Below are 23,674 nucleotides of genomic sequence, written 5' to 3'. Positions count from 1 at the left end.
AAAGATCCATAAGACTTTGGTCTCCCCTCCTGGGAGGCCAATAGTCTCTAGTATTGGATCTTTGGGAGATGGTGTATCGAGATACGTGGACCACTTCCTACAGGGAATGGTACAATCATTACCCTCTCACTTAAAGGATAGTGGAGACCTCATGACTCAACTTGGTTCCATCGATTGGGAAAATAATTTCATTTGGCTAACAATGGACATCACGTCATTGTACACAGTCATTGTGCACAAACAAGGGATGGCAGCTGTCAGATTTTATTTACAGCACTCTAAATTTTCACCAGCACAGAGCACTTTTATTTTGGATGCCATACACTTTTTATTAACTCACAATTATTTTATGTTTGACGATGCTTTTTATCTCCAAACACGTGGTACTGCAATGGGTACTAGTTTTGCCCCCTCCTACGCAAACCTATTTCTTGGTTGGTGGGAGTCAGTCCACGTGTTTGGAAATACTAACCCCTTTAGACACTGTATCACATTTTAAAAGAGGTATATTGACGACCTCAATTTTATTTGGAACGGGGACACTCACACTCTCAAGTTATTCACTGATTATCTTAACTACAATGATTTAAATTTGCACTTCACTTATCACTATGATTTTCACCATATAAATTATTTGGATTTACATCTATTCATTGATATGTTTATGAATATTAACACAGATGTATATCGCAAAAGTAACTCACGAAACACTTTTTTACGTGCTGACAGCTGCCACCCCAAGTCGTTATTAAAAAACATACCTAAAGGTCAATTGATCCGATTAAAAAGAATCTGTACTAACTCAGAAGACTTTTTCAACCAATCGATGGATCTTATGAACCGTTTTGAGGCCAGAGGTTATTCACGCTTAGATTTAGACAATGCGTTTAAAGAAGTCAACAAAATGGATAGGTCTACATTATTACAAAACAAAAAAAGAAACAACTCCTTTTCACAATCCCCAATGTTTATTATGCAGTACACTACACAAGCATATCAAATGAAAAATATTGTGAAAAAACATTGGGCTGTACTAGCTGCTGATCCTGTCTTACAGCATGTTTACAATGAGGGTCCCAAATTTGTGTACAAAAGAGCAAAAACAATCTCTAATTATGTTTCACCAAGTTTGTTTACAACCAAGAAACTGGTCTCTAACTTGCCAAAGGGATGTTTTAAATGCTTAAAATGTAAATCTTGTAAGTACATGTCATCAAAATCTGATTTTTCCTCCACCAGTACAGGGAACATTCATAATATTAAATCGTTCATAAATTGCAATACCACATATGTAATTTACCTACTTAAATGTGGTTGCGGCAAACAATATGTAGGCCGAACAATAAGAGCCCTCAAAGTTCGTATACTCGAACATTTACGTCTAATTATAAAAAAAGATGTCAACCACCCTGTCTCATTTCATTTTACCAATTGCAGTATGGGTAATGTGAATAACTTTTCATACACAGGTATAGAGCACATACCATGTCCCATTAGAGGTGGGGATAGAAATGGCATTCTAGACAGAGAGAATTATTTTGGATCTTTACTTAAAACACACGTATTCCAAATGGCCTCAATTCCGATTGGGATTTAGGGCCACTCCTGCTCTAGATAGGGTCAATATGCTAATTGTCAATGAGTTTTTCAATTAATAAGTTCATATACTAAGCTCTATATGGATTGTTCCATACTTTGCCAACACCCATGCAGTATTAAAACTTGATATTAATTTTTTAATTCATTATTCAAATATACTGTATGGTGAATGATGGCAAAGTCTTTTTTCATCCTAGATAACAAACATTGTTATACTAGGGGTACTTTCTGGCATTTGTTGCACAAAATGTACCATTACTATATACTGTAGTCTGTATATATATATATATACTGAATGTACTAGGTTGATATATGCTTCACTGATTGAACTTTAAAACTGTGTATTTTTAACAGATATAGAATTTACTTAATCTATGAATGATGCATTAATACATCTCTGCTCATGAGATTAATACATTCTATTTGTGTACATTTGTTTTTAATTTAGCTTATATGTCTAGATTGTGTGTTTTCATTCATATTCAGGATTGTTCTTTTTGCTTATACTTTCTGTTTACATAAAGTTTGAAGAGATATAGAATTTAACTAATCTATGAATGAAGTATCAACACACCTCTATTCATGAGACCAATACATTTCGTTTGTGTACATTTGTTTTTAATATAGCCTTTATGTCTAGACTGTGTTTTTTTCATTCATATTTAGGATTGTTCATTTGTTCATTTTTTTTGTTTAAATAAAGTTTGTTTTATTGTCATGGCTTGAGCGCACTGACGTCACACGTCCCGCGTCACGTCCTGCGTCATCCTCCCCGTTGAACCAGGAAGTGGCGGCGGATTGGTCACGCCAGCGCCGAGTTAAGGTATTTAAATGCTCCGGTTTATGTATTTCTATTCACCTTGAGAAAGGGCCATAAGCCCGAAACGCGTAGGTGTTCTGTTTTTGTACGTTTGATCCATTAAACTTTTATTGTGGGAACGCACCTCTGTGTTAACTTTTGTCTTAGTGGAACCAGTGCTTCGTTTTTGTTTCTCTCCTTGTTCCTGTACCTTTTTAAGGCTCAATAAATAAGCCTTATCAAGAAAACCCGTGTGTGGTTGCATGTACCCTGCAACATATGGTGTCAGAAGTGCCGGGATTTTGAGAGGCCCCAGCAGTTGAAGGGCCACACACACAAAAATGATAAGAAAAAAAATGGAAGAATTTTTAAAAGAGTTTCTGTGCGAGCAGGCTCGACTACAGGCAGAGAGAGATGAAAGACTATTGCAGCAGCAAACCTAGCTCCTAAGCCAGCAGCAGGAAGCACAGAATGAGCGGATGGCCAGGTGGCTGACGGAATTCCAAGGGTCTGCCAGTCCAGAACTTACGAACAAACCCCCGGTCCTCCTGAGGAAAATGGCTCCGAACGAGGATCCTGAGGCTTTTCTACTGACTTTTGAATGAGTTGCCGAAGCCCAGGGCTGGTTTGCAGATTGCTGGACAACTGCTTTGGCCCCGCTCCTCATAGGAGAAGCCCAGGCTTCATATCAGGGCCTCCCAGCGGACCAGGCAATGGATTACAAACAAGTAAAAGCCGCCATACTGGATCGCTTAGGTCTGACCCCAGAGACCTACTGGCAGCAGTTTCGGAGCCTGAAGTACACCACTAAGATGGTGTAACCGCTCAGCGTTTATTGGACTTGTGTACTCGCTGGATACAAACCGAAGAGCGCACTAAGGAGGCAATTCTTGAGCAAGTTGTTTGGGAACAATTCCTCCAAGTAATACCCTTCCACACGCTCTTGGGTAAAACGCCATGCTGCTGAAACCCTAGCTTTGGCGGTTCGACCCGTTGAGAACTTCCTTGGGGCCGAGGACCAGTCGAGTGTCTGGGACAGGACGGATTCGACAACACTGGCACTTGCAGATGCCCAAAGAGGGAGACCGGAGCAACGGGGAAACTACGGACCATCCATACGCCACAGCCAAGGTCCACAGAAGGAGCTGTCCTTCCCACAATGGAGAGGTCCAAACGCCTGTCACTGCCGAGAGCCTCCTCCACTTCCTGATGTTGACTCGTCGCCACATGAGAGGAACTTTGGAGGACGTCGCACACAGGACCCATCGGAAACCTGATCTCCAGTTTCTGGCCCAGCTGAGCAATATCGGCATCACCCTCCGGCGAGGGAACCCTCTCCATGTTCTGCCTGTGGAGAATAAGGCCACCATTACGTGGACTGTCCACAGATGGATTGTTCCTTCAGCAGGACCGTCACCTCAGCCTTCACCGGAGAAAATTACAAGCACCTGCTACTTCCAGCTCAGGTTGGGGGTAAAACCATCCAGGCCCTTATAGATTCAGGCTCTGGGAAAACTCTGGTCTTCCAGGAACTGTTACCGCCTATCGTGTGTTCTTTTGACTCCCCAAGGAGTATAGAATGTGTACACGGTGATGTAAAACGGTATCCAACGGCCAAAATCCAGCTACAGGTAAAAGGTCAGGAGGCCTACCTCGAAGTAGGAGTCGCTCCTTGGATCCCTGCCCCCTTTGTGTTCGGCCGGGACTGGCCTTTCTTTTCAGACCTAATGGCTCCAGTCTCTCACGAGGAGCCTTATTCTATGGCTCAGGAGAACCCTGGTAAACTGTACGCCTTCTCGGCAGACCTTTTCTCCAGTAGACACCGGGTTCAAAAATCTCGGAAGCAAAGACGCTCTGACAAACAGGACTGGTTGCAGAAATCTGGGTCTCAAGGTGACCATACTAGTAAATATAAAGAAAGAAAGAATCCCTTTGATGTGGCACTAGAGAGGTTCACCCTAATTAAAACTTGATTTTATTATACCTGATTAAAATAAATTGTTTGGAATAACCACATACAAAAACAGACATGCAATGATATTAAAAGACGGAGAGGTGTGATAGGGTGTTTAGTGGAGGTATGATTATATATAAATACCTCTCTAAATAATACTTAATAAACCCTATAGTAAGGGTGATCGCTATACTAAATAGGTATAGGTATATATCAGACCCCTAAACCAAAGCAATGGAAGGAGATAAAGGCAGATGAATATGCTTAACTGTTGAATGTAAGGCTGAGTATATTGCTGGCTGAGTTGAAGCAGCCACTTCTCACGGCACATGGTGTAACCAGATACACTGTTGTAAGCTCTATTGTGACAGGTCTAGTGTGAGGCCAGCCACATTCACTGCAGATATATAATATAAATCAATCCTAGGGTCTGAGTGCTCTTGCTGCCCACGAACGCAGTCTACGAAGCACTCAGATAGTATATAACCCACACCTCACCGATCAGCCGACGTCACGTGACGGTGACGTCAGACGTACCCTACGTACGTTTCACTGTAACTGGCTTCATCGGGGGCCTTAATATCATCTTTTAATATCATTGTATGTCTGTTTTTGTATGTGGTTATTCCAAACAATTTATTTTAATCAGGTATAATAAAATCAAGTTTTAATTAGGGTGAACCTCTCTAGTGCCACAACAAAGGGATTCTTTCTTTCTTTATATTCACTATGTGTACACTCCCTGTGAGCACCACCCCCCCCCCCCCTAGCAATTGTTTGGATTAGATTCCCTCCTCAGCTTGAGCAGAGTTCACAATCTGCAGCTTCCAACTGCATGCAGATTTCTTTTCTGTTGACCATACTAGTAGCCAGAAGTCACAAGTGATGGCTGGTGATGGCCAGAAAGGAGGGGGCCCTGGAGATTTACCAGACCTATACCTCCCTGATTTTCGCCAGAGGCAAAGGGAAGACCCAGTCCTTGCTAGACAATATGATAAAGTGGTAAAAATTGATGAGCAGATATTGAATGCACAGGGGGTGATAGTATTCCCCAATTTTGAATGATCAAATGATATCCTGTATAGGGTGAATAGGCAGACACAAACAGGGTGGTCACCAGACAGATATTGGTTCCCAAGGCGTTTGTTAAATCTGTGTTCACTCTAGCCCATACTGTCCCTAGGGGTGGTCACCTTGGCAGGGATAAAACATTGGACCGTATTTCATCCCGATTTTATTGGCCAGGGATGCATAGTGATATTGCTAAGTTATGTGCGGCATGTCCTGAGTGCCAGCGAACTAGTCCGTAGGGACAAAAAACAGCCCCTTTGGTCCCTTAACCTTTGGTGTCAGTTCCTTTTGAGAGGATTGGGGTAGACTTGGGAGGACCTCTAGAACCTTCTGCAAAAGGACACAGGTTTATTCTTGTAATAGTTGACTATGCAACAAGATATCCTGAGGTGTTCTCCCTGAGGACAGCAACGGCGAAGCAAGTAGCCAACAAGTTGTTGGAGCTGTTCTCGCGGGTTGGACTTCCCCAGGTTATGTTGACAGACCAAGGTACAAATGTTATGGCTAAACTGATGCAGGATGTCATAAAATTACTAGAGGTCAAGTCTGTTCGGACATCGGTCTACCATCCACAGACTGACGGATTTGTGGAAAGATTTAACCGAACTCTAAAAGGGATGCTGAGAAAATTTGTAGATTTAGAGAAGAGAGCTTGGGATGAACTTCTCCCTTTTCTGCTGTTTGCAGTGCGGGAAGTTCCCCAGGCCTCCACGGGATTCTCTCCCTTTGAATTGCTGTATGAATGCCAACCCCGGGGTATCCTAGACCTCCTAAAGGAGTCCTGGGAGGAACAGCGTCCCCTTCTAAGAATACCCTGCAATATGTATTGGACCTTAGGAAGCGCCTAGATGTGGTCGGTCATTTTGCTAGGGAGAATCTTAGATCAGCCCAGGACAGTCAGGAGAGACGCTACAATCAAAATGCTCATACTGCACCGACACACTTTATTCAAGCAAATACCCAGTATGTACCTGGCAGATACATGGAATGCGCCGCTCCTCACCTCTGACAAGCCCCGTTGCGTTTGCCTTCCCAGCCTGGGTTCATGCCTGGCTGATGGGCGGCTGATCTGTTAAATGATAATGATTAGGATTTAATAGGCTGCAATGCTTCGCGTGTCTACCAGATGGCATAAATTCATGAATTGTAATGCAGTATATATATATATATACTGTGCAGTATTGCAGCCAGTGGGAATAAAATGCTTCAATCTCTGCCTGGAAAATAACCCAATATACTCGGGCAGAAAACAGTCACAAACCTCAATACACCTGGGTATACCCGAATTCGTGGGACTAGCCGAGCTCGAATAAAGTGTGTCGCCAGTGTATGAGAGTGTTTCACCCGGGAGACCAGGTGATGTTATTGTTACCCAGTTCTGAGAGTAAACTCCTAGCCAAATAGCAGGGCCCATTTGAAGTACTCCGCCGCACGGATGATGTGTATTACGAGATCGCTCAACCAGGGTCCAGGAAGGGTAAACAAATTTACCATGTGAACTTGCCGAAACCCTGGAAGGTGCAGCAGTCTCTATTCATCCACCCGGTGGAGGAGGAAACAGAACTGGGTCCTCAGCTCCCACGGGGGAACATCGGTAGTGACGAGAAAATCCCAATGGGTAGACAATTGTCCTCTGAACAAAAAGGGGACTTGTTAGAAATAATTACACAATTCAATGATGTTTTTTCTGATTTGCCAGGGCAAACTAATTTAGTTTCACATGTGATAGAGACAGCACCTGGGGTAAAAGTACGTTCCCGTCCTTTTAGGTTGCCTGAAAGTCGTAGGGCCCTGGTAGAGAAGGAGGTACAAGAAATGTTACACTTAGGAGTGATTGAGGAATCATGCAGTGAGTGGTGAAGTCCCCTAGTTATGGTCCCTAAACCCGATGGGAAGGTAAGATTTTGTGTGGACCTCCGAAAGGTCAATGCGGTATCCAAGTTTGAAGCATATCCGATGCCAAGGGTGGACGAGTTAATTGACGCCCTTGGTAACGCGGAATATATATCCACGCTGGACTTAACAAAAGGATACTGGCAAATACCTTTCGAGGAAAAGTCCAAGTGCAAAACAGCCTTTGCCACTCCCATGGGTTTATACCAGTTTGTGACAATGCCATTTGGACTGCATGGAGCCCCAGTCACATTTCAGAGACTCATGGATAAAGTGCTGAGAGCTTATAGGGCTTATGCCGCAGCCTACCTAGATGACATTGTCATTTATAGTAAACACAGGCGGCCTCATCTAAATAGGCTGAAAGCGGTCCTCAAATCGCTAAGAGAGGCAGGGCTCACAGCCAACCCACCGTATAGCATATAGCAAATAAAAATATCACTTGTGAGCACATGCACATTCACAACCCTGCCTTTCACCATTATTGTCACAGGAGACCAGGCAGTTTACACCTTTTTATTCATTGAGCAAAACAAGGTAATGAAATAAATTGTCATTTATTCTGCATAAATTTGCATACACACAATGAAACACAAAATACAGACAAAAAGCACACTGGCTGGGGGTCTGGGGGTTGAAAACTAGACTCTCCTAGGTGCAGAGAACTCTAAATAAGAATTTTCCCCTGACCTGGACTTAGCCCGAAATCACCTGGTTTCCAAATCGGCGTGAAGTTCCACATGCCACCGCTCTTTTCTCTTCTGAGAACTTAGACTTTTTTTGACCGTGAACTACCACCAATCCTCTGGAACTGAAATCGGCATCAAATCCCAGCTGCGACCATTACGTTAGTTTTTGAGAACTTGAGCGCAAACGTCGGGACTTAGAATCTGGTGGGCAGACCTTTCTGGCTTGAAATCGAAGCCGGTTGCCTTGCTATTCGCAACTTTGAAAAGCCCACTTTGTGTAACAATAAGTATGTTACCTGTGTCAGATTTCCATTCGGCCCGTTAGGCCCGGGCCTAAGGCAGCCAAATTTGGGGGCGGCAAAAATGTCCGCCTCCATTTGCATTTGCCACGCTCTCTGTCTTATCGGACCTAATGAGAAGGACTTACTTACCTGTGCTGGCAGCCTCCATTCTGCCTTCAAAATCGAGCGTCTCCAAAATTGAGCATTAAATGACGCTACGGACGTCACAAACAATGTCACATGGCATCTCGTTGCCATGGAAACTGTGACATCACGACATTAAATTACATAATGACGCCGCAACGTAACTTTGGTGATGTCCGTGGCATCATTTGTCACTGGATTCTGAAGGAGAATCAGGGCGGCAGGCACAGAAGGCAGACACAGGTAAGTGCCTATGGGCAGCACTGGTGAAAAAGTGTCAAGATTGCCTTTTTGAAGTGAAACTTCTTTAGTGGCACCTATTCTGATGGGGTAAAACGGGAGAATTGGGGGCGAAATGTGAAATGGCAGTGACGTCACGGCTCCATTCCCCTCCCCCTCTTCCCCCCCCCTCCCCTCCCCTCCCTCCCCCCCCTCCCCCCGCGTCTACTGTGACATGCGGCGGCGGCGATAGCCGCCGGCGCCGCTCCTAACAGTCGCCGCTCCTAACAGCGCCGCTCCCCCCCACACACCGCTGTGACATGCGGCGGCGGTGATAGCCGCCGGCGCCGCTCCTAACGGCCGCCGTTACCCCCACACATCCGCTGCCATGGGTATAGCAAGATGGCTGCCGCAGAGCTTCCGGTGCTTTTGAGTGAAAAGTGTAGCGAGAAGGCAGGCGCGGGGATTTTAAATCAGTCTCGGGTGTGGGCCGAGTGGACTCAGTGACCCGCTGCTCAGCCTCTCTCCTCCCTCATCTCTACCTCCGCTTCCCTGTGTCCCGCTGACTGAGCGCCGCCGGGGCCGGAGGAGGAGGAGAGGAGCCCAGCGATCATGGAGGGTAACCGGGAGGAAGCAGAGCGGTGTTTGTGGATCAGGCGGGCGGCACTGGAGGCCGGAGATTGGGAGAGAGCCAGGCGCTTCCTGAGCAAAGTGGATAAACTGTCACCGAGCAGAGCAGGAGGAGGCCGGCGTTCTGCTCTGCCGCTGTGATCTGAGGTGCAGGCTTGAGGGGAGGTGATGTGATGTGAGGTGAGGAGGTGCAGGGGGTGATGTAAGGTGCAGGGGGTGATGTAAGATGCATGGGGTGATGTGCAGGGGGATATGTAAGGTGAAGGGGGTGATGTGCAAGGGGGGGATGTGCAGGGAGATACGTAAAGTGAAGGGGGGTTATGTGCAGAGAGATATGTAAGGTGAAGGGGGGTGATGTGCAAGGGGGGTGATGTGCAGGGGGATATGTAGGGTGCAAGGGGGTTGATGTGCAAGGGGGATATGTAGGGTGCAGGGGGGTGATGTGCAGGGGGGGTGATGTGCAGGGGGATATGTAAGGTGAAGGGGTCTGATGTGCAGGGGAATATGTAGGGTGCAGGGGGTGATGTGCAGGGGTGGGTGGTGTGCAGGGGGGTGATGTGCAGGGGTGGGTGGTGTGCAGGGGGGTGATGTGCAGGGGGATATGTAAGGTGAAGGGTGGTGATGTGCAGGGGGATATGTAAGGTGAAGGGTGGTGATGTGCAGGGGGATATGTAAGGAGCAGGGGGGGTGATGTGCAAGGGGGGTGATGTGCAAGGGATATGTAAGGTGCAGGGGGATGATGTGCAGGACGGATGATGTGCAGGGGGATATGTAAGGTGCAGGGGGGGTGATGTGCAGGGGGGTAATGTGCAGGAGGGGTGATGTGCAGGACGGGTGATGTGCAGGGGGATATGTAAGGTGAAGGGGGGTGATGTGCAGGGGGCTGATGTGCAGGGGGGTGATGTGCAGGGGGGGTGATGTGCAGGGGGCTGATGTGCAGGGGGGGTGATGTGCAGGGGGGGTGATGTGCAGGGGGATATATGTAAGGTGAAGGGGGGTGATGTGCAAGGGGGGTGATGTGCAAGGGGATATGTAAGGTGAAGGGGGTGATGTGCAAGGGGGGTGATGTGCAGGGGGATATGTAAGGTGCAGGGGGGTGATGTGCAAGGGGGTTGATGTGCAGGGGGATATGTAAGGTGAAGGGGGCTGATGTGCGGGGGATATGTAGGGTGCAGGGGGTGATGTGCAGGGGGGTGATGTGCAGGGGGGTATGTGATGTGCAGGGGGTGATGTGCAGGGGGGGTGATGTGCAGGGGGATATGTAAGGTGGAGGGGTGTGATGTGCAGGGGGGTGATGTGCAGGGGGATATGTAAGGTGAAGGGTGGTGATGTGCAGGGGGATATGCAAGGTGAAGGGTGGTGATGTGCAGGGGGATATGTAAGGAGCAAGGGGGGGTGATGTGCAAGGGGGTGATGTGCAAGGGGATATGTAAGGTGCAGGGGGGTGATGTGCAGGGGGATATGTAAGGTGCAGGGGGGTGATGTGCAGGGGGTTGATGTGCAGGAGGGGTGATGTGCAGGACGGGTGATGTGCAGGGGGATATGTAAGGTGAAGGGGGGTGATGTGCAGGGGGCTGATGTGCAGGGGGGTGATATGCAGGGGGGGTGATGTGCAGGGGGCTGATGTGCAGGGGGGGGTGATGTGCAGGGGGGGTGATGTGAAGGGGGATATATGTAAGGTGAAGGGGGGTGATGTGCAAGGGGGGTGATGTGCAAGGGGATATGTAAGGTGAAGGGGGTGATGTGCAAGGGGGGTGATGTGCAGGGGGATATGTAAGGTGCAGGGGGGTGATGTGCAGCGGGGGTTATGTGTGTGTTGGGGTGATGTGCAGGGGGATATGTGTAAGGTGAAGGGGGGTGATGTGCAAGGGGGTTGATGTGCAGGGGGATATGTAAGGTGAAGGGGGCTGATGTGCAGGGGGATATGTAGGGTGCAGGGGGTGATGTGCAGGGGGGGTGATGTGCAGGGGGGTATGTGATGTGCAGGGGGGTGATGTGCAGAGGGGTTGATGTGCAGGGGGGGTGATGTGCAGGGGGATATGTAAGGTGGAGGGGGGTGATGTGCAGGGGGGGTGATGTGCAAGGGGATATGTAAGGTGAAGGGTGGTGATGTGCAGGGGGATATGTAAGGTGAAGTGTGGTGATGTGCAGGGGGATATGTAAGTAGCAGGGGGGGTGATGTGCAAGGGGGTTGATGTGCAGGGGGATATGTAAGGTGCAGGGGGGTAATGTGCAGGGGGTTGATGTGCAGGAGGGGTGATGTGCAGGACGGGTGATGTGCAGGGGGATATGTAAGGTGAAGGGGGGTGATGTGCAGGGGGCTGATGTGCAGGGGGGTGATATGCAGGGGGGGTGATGTGCAGGGGGATATGTAAGGTGAAGGGTGGTGATGTGCAGGGGGATATGTAAGGTGAAGTGTGGTGATGTGCAGGGGGATATGTAAGGTGAAGGGTGGTGATGTGCAGGGGGATATGTAAGGAGCAGGGGGGGTGATGTGCAGGGGGGTGATGTGCAGGGGGATATGTAAGGTGCATGGGGGTGATGTGCAGGGGGTTGATGTGCAGGAGGGGTGATGTGCAGGACGGGTGATGTGCAGGGGGATATGTAAGGTGAAGGGGGGTGATGTGCAGGGGGCTGATATGCAGGGGGGTGATATGCAGGGGGGGTGATGTGCAGGGGGGGTGATGTGCAGGGGGCTGATGTGCAGGGGGGGTGATGTGCGGGGGGGGTGATGTGCAGGGGGATATGTAAGGTGAAGGGGGTGATGTGCAAGGGGGGTGATGTGCAGGGGTATATGTAAGGTGCAGGGGGGTGATGTGCAGCGGGAGTGATGTGCGGGGGGGGTGATGTGCAGGGGATATATGTAAGGTGAAGGGGGGTGATGTGCAAGGGGGTTGATGTGCATGGGGGGTGATGTGCAGGGGGATATGTAAGGTGAAGGAGGGTGATGTGCAGCGGGGGAGATGTGCAGAGGGGTGATGTGCAAGGGGATATGTAAGGTGCAGGGGGGTGATGTGCAGCGGGGGTGATGTGAAGGGGGGTGATGTGCAGGGGGGCTGATGTGCAAGGGGGCTGATGTGCAAGGGGATATGTAAGGTCACACTCAGCACACGCACACTCGGTCACACGCACACTCGGTCACACGCACACTCAGTCACATGCACACTCAGTCACACGCACACTCAGTCACACGCACACTCAGTCACACGCACACTCAGTCACACGCACACACGAGGAATTCACATTTAGTGCAAATAGCTAATACAGGGGATGTGTGCCGAGCACGCGCATTCTAAGTTAAATTTATTTGCGTTTTGTCAATGAAATTGTATTTTAATTTTTAATTAAAACATCACCAACACAAATACAATCTCTGTGACAAAAGTCAAAGAAGTTTCACTTACTATGCGCGTGCACAGCACACACAGCTTTTTTTCATAAAATACAGATATATCAAATAGTCACAGACAATGCTACTTTATCTTTCTAATAATATTTTTCACAATAACTAATGCATACTGTATGTATGTCGCCATGTCTGCTTTTGGCTACTAATCTGCCCTCCCTGACATGCAAGCCCTCGTAACAGTGCAGGAAGTGTTAGGACCAATCCTGGGTTTTCCCCACCAGTAGCAGATCCTTTGAGTGACAGGAGAGGAGGTGGGCTAAGGCCTGTGTTCTGCCCAATAAGGGGCTCTGACCTTGGACCATCCTCCTCTGTACTTAAGGGTCTGCACTTCCCAAATTTAGTTAGTGTCTCTCCCCCTTGAGAGAGACAGGTATCACAGCAGGGGTGTTCAGAGCTCTGGCACTTTCTTTCCCCTCCCCTTGGGGCGTGGGAGTGAGTACCGTACCTTTGGCTCTATTAGGGATTCAGGGAAGAGTTAGGATTGCCCTTGGTGCCCTAGGCCAGGGGTGGAAGTCCAGGGACCATCTGGAGGTTGGAGGCCTAATAAATCCAGTATATGCTGTATGCTGTTGGAGAATAAAGTCCAGTTGTTATAAAATATACTCCTGCCTGTGTGCAATCTATCTGGAGGAGTAGTGTGAGTTCTCCTGCAGGGATTGTCTCAACATCCCTGGAGCCTGCAAGAGATGGAGGCGCTGATACCGTGAGGAAGAACCAGTTAGTACCAGAGAAACCTGTCCTGATGTCCCCAATATCACCAGCGGACCACTACGTATCCTGTAAGCCAGCAGGTAACCAGCACAGGACACCGTGTAGTGACACAGTCTCCCAGAGGGTGGGGGGAAACACAGCTACACATAGATTTTAATGAATACAAAATTGGGTTGAAATGTAAAATTATTTCTTTGTACATTAATCTGTTGTGGTCTCTCATGAAAAGTTGACATTGTACGAAGACAACATATTTGACTGCATTAGACAAAATAATTTGTCTGGTGCATTATGATGTAAAATTATGTAACGGGTATTCCCTGTGAATACAGAAGCTACTACTGCTGTGTATACCTGTGTGGCTCTCAGGAGCCTAAGCCTCGACTCAGGGAGACCGGGGTACATACATATAACAATCTCGTGGTGCAACGCCTCCACCTGGGAGGGATCCCAACGGAGTGGGAGGAGGCCCTCACAGGAAACAATCACGGTAACCACACAGTTGTAAAACAGGACAAGCTTTACTGCATATATGCGCATAACTTATATTCTACTATACATAACATTCAACGTTGCAGTTTGGGTAAGGTATAACATACACCCCGCTCCCACCACCATGTATCCCCACACCGTGTCCAATCGCACTATACAAGGCCCTTGGCCACTCTCCAAGTAAGTGTCCCCAAGTGATACCCCCACCCTTTAGGCGTGCTTCTTGCGTTGCTATACAGTGTTGGTGCACTTGAAGAATGATACCTGCCCGGGGCTCCCACCCCGGGTTCCGCAGACTACGACAGGGATTCCGCCCGATCCAACGTCGTCCTCTGCACCACGTCGGGTGAATTCCAGCGTGGATAATATCACCTTAGTCTCAGTGTCTTTGGTGGCGTTCTGAGCCCAGAACCCACCTCGCAGGGCTGCATGGCTTCAGTGCTGTGTCCCTGACTATGCAAATAGCTAATGGGGCAGTGTCCCTATCTAGGGCCTGTCCCTATAGCACCCCAAGCTACACAGTGGCTCAGGACCTAACTGGGACCTATGGGGGGCTGCTGGCCTAATGCAGTGGGTCACTGACCCCTGCACTCACCTTCTATCCCGAGCTTGTCCTGGTCCTGACTAACGTGCTCTTCGCGCGCGAAATGTATCTAATTCTCTCCAAGCAGGGAGCTCCTGCAGCCCTATTGGCCCCCTGGCATCATGGGGCACGCTCCCGAGGCTCATGGGACTTGAAGTCCCATTCAAGAGCCCTCCTCTCATTGGTGGCATTCTCGCGCGCTTGTACTGCGCATGCGCGAGCTAACCATTGCCTCCCGTCGCATCGGCAGTCTGCGCATGCGCGAGGAACTGTCATGGCGGCGCCCTGCACCGGGAACCACTGGGAGCACCTCGCAACCCAACCGCGGCCCTAGCAACCGGCCGCACGCGGTATGCCCCCACACCTCCCCGCGAACGGCCGCATCTAATCCCGACCGCCGCACAGTGAGTACCCGGAGGGGGGGTCCACACGCAGAAGGGGGACCTGGCTACATCCTCCCCCTGGTAAAAAAACCAACGTCCTCGCTTGGGAAACAACGTACATAACTATATACAGCAGTTATATAATGAAAATGGCACAACATCGTTATATAATAAAAATGCATCTTATACGAATATAGCTTAGCACATTTCATCAACTTTAAACAATGTTACACAGTTCTGTGAGCATCACAATCATGGATTGGATTTTGCTCTGAGACCACTGCTGAGCCTCATAATGGGGTGCCCCAATTTGATCATAGGTTACCCGATTTGGAAGGTACCTGACTCTTTGGCTCCTACGGAGCTGTTCATCAGCAACTCCCTCTGGGGAGTAATAAGGACAGTCCTGAGGCTCAGCCTCTTCCCTTGAGGGGAGAAATGTCTCTGAACAGTCTCTGTTAGGCACAAAGCACGGGCTCTGTGGATCCAAAGGCTGGCCTGTTGGTGCCACCTTAGTAGGCGTTGGCCTACGGGGCCCTTTACCATTGCTCCTCCGGGAGATGCCCCTCCAGTGGAATAGTCGCCTTTGAGAGGGTCCTTCCATAGGGTCTTCAGGAGTTTCAGAGTGGGTTTCGTTATTTACTTTCTCTTGACCCATCTCTGATAAGTCGGACTCACCGTTGAGCGGTGTGGCCAGTATTTCTGCTTCTTCGTCTCCCACTTGGGGGATGGGGAGAAGGTGATTACGATGCCAAACCTTTACCCGGCCGTCAGTGTCTTTGATGCGATAGACCGGGAGGCCGGGAATCGGTGACTCTACTTCATATACACCGTCTCTCCACCGGTCCGCCAGTTTATGTTTTCCGTCGACTCCCAGATTACGAAGAAACACAGCGTCCCCAGGACGTAGCTCCCGATACCTGACTTTATTGTCATATCGTCTCTTATTGCCAGCATTCAGTTTAGCTGTAGACTTCTCAGCCTGTTGGTACGCTTGCTGCAAACTGTCCTTTAGCCTTTGCACATATTTGAAATGGGTAGCATTGTGTATCCCATCCATTGATACTGGAAGACGCACATCTACTGGGAGTCTTGCCTCCCGCCCAAACATGAGAAAGTATGGGGAGAATCCAGTGGACTCATGGCGAGTACAGTTGTACGCGTGTACCAAAGCTTCAACGTGTCGACTCCATTCCGTATTCTGCGCATCCTTCAGGGTTCCAAGCATGTCCAACAAGGTCCTGTTGAATCATTCAGGCAAAGCATTTCCTACGGGGTGGTACGGAGTCGTCCGGGATTTGGCGATGTTCAGCATTTTGAGTAATTCTCAGATCAGAGTGCTCTCAAAATCTCGCCCTTGGTCGGAGTGAAGTCGGTTTGGCAGACCGTAATGAACAAAGAACTTCTCCCATAGTATTTTTGAGACTGTGATGGCCTTCTGGTCTTTTGTGGGGAAGGCCTGAGCATACCGGGTGTAATGGTCAGTGATGACCAGCACGTTACAGATTCCTCGGGTATCGGGTTCAATACACGAAAAGTCCATACACACCAGGTCCATTGGACCAGAACACTTGAGATGGGCCATGGGTGCTGCTCTGGTAGGCAAAGTCTTGCATTGGATGCACTGGGAACAACGGCGGCAGTGCTGTTCCACCGCTTCCCGCATCTTGGGCCAGAAGAACCGGTCTCGGACTAACCCAAATGTCTTCTCTACACCGAGGTGCCTATGTTCATCATGTAGAGACTTCAACACCATATATCTCAAGTTTTGGGGTAGAACCAGTTGTTGCCTATCAGGGTGGTTGTGAAATTGGACAACCCTATAGAGCAAGCAATTGTCTATCTCGAACTTGTCCACCTCATGCATTAGCAACGCGATCAGGTCTCGGGGAGCACTTTTCAGTAGAGCTGGATTCTTTCTTTGAACAGCTTGCCGAATTATGCTGATTACTGGATCTCCCATTTGATAGTCCACTAAGTCTTTCCATCTTATGACTTTGTCATGGGTTATGTTCATTCCCTTGGGATCGCAGTAGGTGGCGGGGATAGCCTGCGACTGGCATCCTAACGCATCTGCAACTCGTAGTTCGGAGAAGGCCACCTGATCATTGATGATGGCCGCTATGCTACACATTGCTCGCATCCCTGGCCCGGGGATTTCTTCCCATTCATCATCATCGGGAGTAGCATTTAATCCTGGTCGTCGTGATAGAGCGTCAGCTCCAATGTTCAAAGGCCCCGGCTTGTACTTCAGAGAGAATCTGTAGTTACATAGGGTTTCCAGCCATTGGTGCCCTGCTGCATCCAACTTGATGGAAGTATTGATGTACGTGAGGGGATTGTTATCCGTCCTTACCTCAAACGTAACACCATAGAGCTAATCATGAAGTTTCTTTGTGATCGCCCATTTGAGAGCCAGGAACTCTAGCTTGTATACAGGGTACTTCTGTTCACTGGGTGTCAGGCTGCGGCTGATGTAGGCTACAGGCCGAAGACCCTCGGGGTGCTTCTGATGCAGGACAGCGCCCAGTCCATTGAGACTGGCATCCACATGCAGAACGTATGGTTATTCTGGATCAGCATACACAAGCACTGGTGCTTCAGTCAGGCTTTTCTTCAAGTTCAGGAAGGCCCGCTCACACTCGGACGTCCACTTATCGCCAAATGGTTGACGGGCTGACGTGGCCTTCCTTCCGGTATCTTCAGGGTATATCTTCAACAGATTGTTCAGGGGTTTTGCTCGACTAGAGTACCCTTCCACGAAGCGACAGTAATACCCACAGAAACCCAGGAATGATCGCAGATCCGTGACATTCTCGGGACGCGGCCAGTTCACTACCGCTTCTACTTTGGCGGGATCGGTAGCAATTCCATGAGTAGACACGATGTGTCCCACGTAGGTCACCGGGGTGTGACAAAACCGACACTTGTCAAGGGATAACTTCAATCCTTCTTTTCCAAGGCGGTCTATCACCTTCAGCAGCCTCTCTGCGTGGTCTTCCAGGGTCTTCCCGAAGACAATGATGTCATTCAGGTAGACAAGACACTCCCAAGGGTTCATGTCCCCGATTGTTTTCTCCATCAGTCTCTGGAAGGTCGCAGGAGCTCCACATATACCTTGGGGCATACTTGTAAATTGATAGAAGCCCAGGGGGCAGACGAAGGCTGTCTTTTCCTGGTCCTCTTCACTCATAAGTACCTGGTAGTACCCAGATCATAAATCAAGCACACTAAACCATTGGCTCCCGGTTAGCGCATTCAGGATTTCTTCAATGTGAGGAAGGTTGTATTGATCGGGTACCGTACGATTATTCAGAGTTCGATAATCGACGCACAGTCTTACAGATCCATTCTTCTTCCTTACCACCACTATGGGTGATGCATAAGGACTCCGAGACTCCGTCAATATCCCAGCGGTCTCCATTTCATTCAGGACGTTCCTTACATCGTCCAAATCCCTGGGGGCGATGCAACGAGAGCGTTCACGGAACGGAGTGGCATCACTCAACCTAATGGTGTGTTGGGCGCTGCAACTGCAGCCCACATCCATCTCGCTGGTGGAAAATACCATCCTTCTTTCATTCAGCTTGGCCGTCAGTCGATCCTTCCACTCAGTTGGCAGCGTCGAGTCTCCGAAGTTGAAGTCCAGATCGACTAACTGCTCACCCATTGCAGCGGCGTTCACCTGGGGCACTGTTTCTACCGGGCTGACGGGATATATGCTGCCCAGACTTTGTCCTACATCAATGTCCATCGGAAACGGAGAGATATTTTGAACATACACGTAGCTTCGTAGAGGAATTCTGGTCGTCCACTCTCTCACTTCGGGTATTACCCTATACCCTCTCTGGGTCTCTTCCTCAGGGGCACTCTCCAGAGAGAACAGATGATCAGTCTCATCTCGATCCGGATAACAGCACCAGACGGCCATGCGTTGCACTCCCCCTGGTAAAATGGTCGTCAGTCTGCGTTGACGATTGTAGAGGTCCCCGTGATGCTCTAAGGCATATACTCTGTTGCACTCCTCTCTCAGTACAGGGTCAAGGAGTGGATTGGCCATTGGCAATTCATTGGTCTCTTTCAGGTAGGCTCTGATTACAGCTCGCACTACTGTATATCCATATTTGTTCCCAAGATGACCGGGTACTGACACTGTCCTTGAGGCTTTGGGCATACCATTGCCTCCACATGCATGGGATGTTTCTTACCGGTATTCAATTGAAGTATCTCCAGTTGAATTCTCACAATCCCATCGATGGGGTAATCTTCATTGCTCAACCCCCGCACCTTCATATGTTCCGCCGACCGCAGGGGACAGTGCTTAAGGTGTTGGTCGTAGAATGGTCGGTAGATTATGGTCACTTGAGACCCGGTGTCCAGTAAATCAGAGGCATAGACTACTTCTACGACCACACGCATGATGGCAGAGGGGCCTACCTGACAGTAACCATCCCCGGCCGGGATTCCATCATCTGGGCTTAGGTCAGTAGGAGCTGCAGGAGGCGCAGAGGTGGCCTTGGATGTCTTGGCTTCTGTGGTCTGTGTCCGACAGATCATGGACCTAGCCGGGCTTCCTTTACTGGGCGTTTTCTATTCTTGGGTGACTCCATCAGGGCACTCTCTGGAGAAATGGCCTTTCTGTCCACAGCCATAGCAGACGATATCTTTAGGATCCAGTCATCTTGGGTAATTGGGGGAGGATCTCCCCGAAGTCCGGCCTTTCATTGAGGGTGACTTGGGTGGCTCTTCATCCTCTTTGACAGGTTTCTTGATCCGGCGAGTGGAGACTCCCGAGATGTCACTCGCAGAGGGATCTTTGACCTTGGTGCCTGTATGCCGCTTGGTATAGGCTTCATGCCCTTTGACGATCCCCAAAATATCCATGAAGGTAGGGGGATGCCCCTCCATTAGTGAGCACCTGATCATGATCACTATGTGATGCGTGGGAATGGCCCCTCGGAGGAACTGCTTGCGCCGGTATTTGTCCATCTCTGAGGCAAGGATGAGTCCGCAGGTTCGCAATTTCCACAGGACTAGCTGGATTCGTTGAAGGAAATCTGACAGGTCTTCCTTCTCCTTCTGTCGGAGACCATAATATTTGAACCACAGCTCACTCTCCTCTTCATCTTTGCCATAGATCTGGACTACAAGTCTACCATCTGATGAGCAGAGAGAGCAGGGTCTTGGTTACGCTGTGCACTGACCATGATGGCTGCTGGGGGTCGGAGGCTTTCCAGGATTCTCTGACGTCTGACCGTTTCAGAGCAGGGCCATTCATCGATCACCTTGAGGGTGTGTTCCTTCCAAGACTCGATGCTTTCCTCGCCTGCGGGGACAGGAACCATTCCTGAAAATGCCTTCAACTTCCTGTCATTTTGGGCTTGGGTGGACGTAGTTATCGCTTCCACAAGCTGCGGGAATGTCACTCCTAACATGGAGCCGCCACTGTCTTAGGAAATTGCGATCCCCGCTCCCTGACTGTTAGGGGTTGGGGTGAAGCTGTTCACTAACCGGTTAGGGACCGGTGATGTTGGCGGGCTACCGGCCCAGCTGGTGGCCCCTTGCCTAGCATCAGAAGAGAAGGTCCCTCGGGGTAGGGATATGTCTGATCTGATGGGTGTACTGGCGGCCATATCTTTGTCTTCCCAACCCGCATGTCTGGTAAGGGAAGTTACGTGACTGGAAACGGTTCCAGGGTAAATTAGAGGGCACCCTTGCGGTAAAGTCTCTATCAGGGGGTATAGCTTGTTCGGTGGCCAGCAATAGGATGTTCTCTTGCCGGTCAATGTTGTAGTGCTTGCTGATGAGGCGGGCGCCCGCCAGACCAGGTAATGTCCTTACTGCGCTGCAGACAGTAAACATGGATACATCGGCAGGTGCCCCGTCTACGACGACTACGTGTCGCAGGAGCTCTCCTAGCTTTTCGGCCCAGTCGGCCACTTGTTTGGGCGTGAGCGCAGACATGCTGACTGATAGGATACAACGTTAACAACTGAGTAGGGCACCCCAGGGCTATCTCAGCAGCGCCTCCAAATGTAATGGGTATTCCCTGTGAATATAGACGCTACTACTGCTGTGTATAAAAGAGTTAAGGTGATCCACAGCTACTTCGCCAACCGGAACCCCCCAGCCTAGCTGACGTCACATCCGCATCTGCTGGAACGCAGCCGTGAGACGCACGCTGAGTAGAGGGGAAGCTGAAAGCTAAAAGAAACCGGAGGCGAGATCAATTGGGTATCTGAAAGCTTTAAGAAACCGGAGGCGAGATCGATTGTGTATCTAAATGCCTAAAAACATCATGCATCATGTGAGTGTATTGTGTGAGTGTATTATAATACAGTTTTATCCAGATCGCACTATGTTTGGTTCTCTGTGTTTAACCATTTAAGGGACTCACCTATACACCATTGTTGAAGCTAATCCCTCCTAACCGAAGAGACACCACTTAAAGATACCATTACGTACACTGATTCATCCTCACATTTGTGAGTATAATAGACCTTGAGAAGACCACTTACCTGTTATATAACAAAATTTCACCATCAGTTATATTTTTTGTTTCCACATGTTTGCGCTTCCCACTGATCATCACTTCTTCATACTGCTGTGTATACCTGTGTGGCTCTCAGGAGCCTAAGCCTCCGCTCGGGGAGCCTGAGGTACATACATATAACAATCTCGTGGTGCAACGCCTCCACCTGGGAGGGATCCCAACGGAGTGGGAGGAGGCCCTCACAGGAAACAATCACGGTAACCACACAGTTGTAAAACAGGACAAGCTTTACTGCATATATGCGCATAACTTATATTCTACTATACATAACATTCAACGTTGCAGTTTGGGTAAGGTATAACATACACCCTGCTCCCACCACCGTGTATCCCCACACCGTGTCCAATCACACTATACAAGGCCCTTGGCCACTCTCCACGTATGTGTCCCCAAGTGATACCCCCACCCTTTAGGCGTGCTTCTTGCGTTGCTGTACAGTGTTGGTGCACTTGAAGAATGATACCTGCCCGGGGCTCCCACCCCGGGTTCCGCAGACTACGACAGGGATTCCGCCCGATCCAACGTCGTCCTCCGCACCGCGTTGGGTGAATTCCAGCGTGGATAATATCACCTTAGTCTCAGTGTCTTTGGTGGCGTTCTGAGCCCAGAACCCACCTCACAGGGCTGCACGGCTTCAGCGCTGTGTCCCATCTATGCAAATAGCTAATGGGGCAGTGTCCCTATGTAGGGCCTGTCCCTATAGCAACACAAGCTACACAGTGCCTCAGGACCTAACTGGGACCTAGGGGGGGCTGCTGGCCTAATGCAGTGGGTCACTGACCCCTGCACTCACCTCCTATCCCGAGCTTGTCCTGGTCCTGACTAACGTGCTCCTCGCGCGTGAAATGTATCTAATTCTCTCCAAGCAGGGAGCTCCTGCAGCCCTATTGGCTCCCTGGCGTCATGGGGCCGCTCCCGAGGCTCATGGGACTTGAAGTCCCATTCAAGAGCCCTCCTCTCATTGGTGGCGTTCTCGCGCGCTTGTACTGCGCATGCACGAGCTAACCAGGGCTTCCCGTCGCATCGGCAGTCTGCGCATGCGCGAGGAACTGTCATGGCGGCGCCCTGCACCGGGAACCGCCGGGAGCGCCTCGCAACCCAACCGCGGCCCTAGCAACCGGCCGCATCTGAGGAGAGCGCGCTGCGCGCGCACATGCTCCCACACTTCCCCGCGAATGGCCGCATCTAATTCCGACCGCCGCACAGTGAGTGGGGGGGGGGGGGGGTCCGCAAGCAGAAGGGGGATCTGGCTACAATTAGAAAAATGAATTTGTCATGTACTAAAGTATGAGGCCATATAAATAGGCATGACCATGTTCATTTTACCCAACAGCTGGCAAAATATTGTCTTCTTCAACAAAAACTTTAAAAACCTTTAAGCCTATGTGGTGACTACTGTGGAACTCAATCCTCCAGCTTTGTGTAATGTAAATATCAAATGATGTCACAACAACCTAAAATAAAAACCTTTGTTAAATTCCATAAATTGTAGCATGTTTAAACAAGCTTACAAGTGTTCTATGACAGTATACATAGTGAGAAAAAAAAGTGAAAAGATAATATAGCTGTGATTTTTAAGGAAATGAAAGACATGTTTTCGTTTGCACTTTTCTTCCAAGCACTATTGTAGTGTTGTAGTGTTGTTGTTTTTTTTCTGTAGAAGGCGCTTCTAGTCTTTTAAGATATACTGCAATCACGTCTGAGTGAGACCAATTAAAAATGCTGACATTCTTACAGATGGCTTCAACAGGTGCTCTCTGATCTGCCTAAACTAGTGAGCTTCTCTTTCTTCTGGGCGCTGTAATACAGGTCAGAGGTTATTACTCGGTGTAAGGTTTTGGTGTATGGTAAGTCTCAGAGGCCTTTGTTAAAGAGAAAAAATAATGTGGTCTTCATGTAATTTATGTACTGCAAAAGATAACTCGGGGTGCAGACCTAAGTCCTTATTGAAAACACATGAATGCTGTTGGCAGTAATACAAAATGATGCTCTGCAAAGGACAAATGAGGAACATGATGGAATACCAACATGGCCTGTAAAATTTCAGTGCTATTGCAAATAGCTTGCAGACTACTAAAAGCCTGCTGCATCAAAAGCATGCATTTTTAAGAAATGTGCAAGGCTAAGAACTTTAGCACTTTAAAACATTATCAATAGAAAATAGAAGAATAATGATCACACATACGTTCAGATTAAAAGGGGCTCATTCTTTTCTATGCACATTTTGGAGTTATAGATCAAATGAAAGATGCTATTTTATTTTG

The sequence above is a fragment of the Ascaphus truei genome, chromosome 3, assembly GCF_040206685.1.
Source record: "Ascaphus truei isolate aAscTru1 chromosome 3, aAscTru1.hap1, whole genome shotgun sequence".
NCBI classification, from domain to species: Eukaryota; Metazoa; Chordata; class Amphibia; order Anura; family Ascaphidae; genus Ascaphus; species Ascaphus truei.
The sequence above is the reverse complement of the archived record's forward strand: the minus strand, read 5'-3'. Positions refer to the sequence as shown.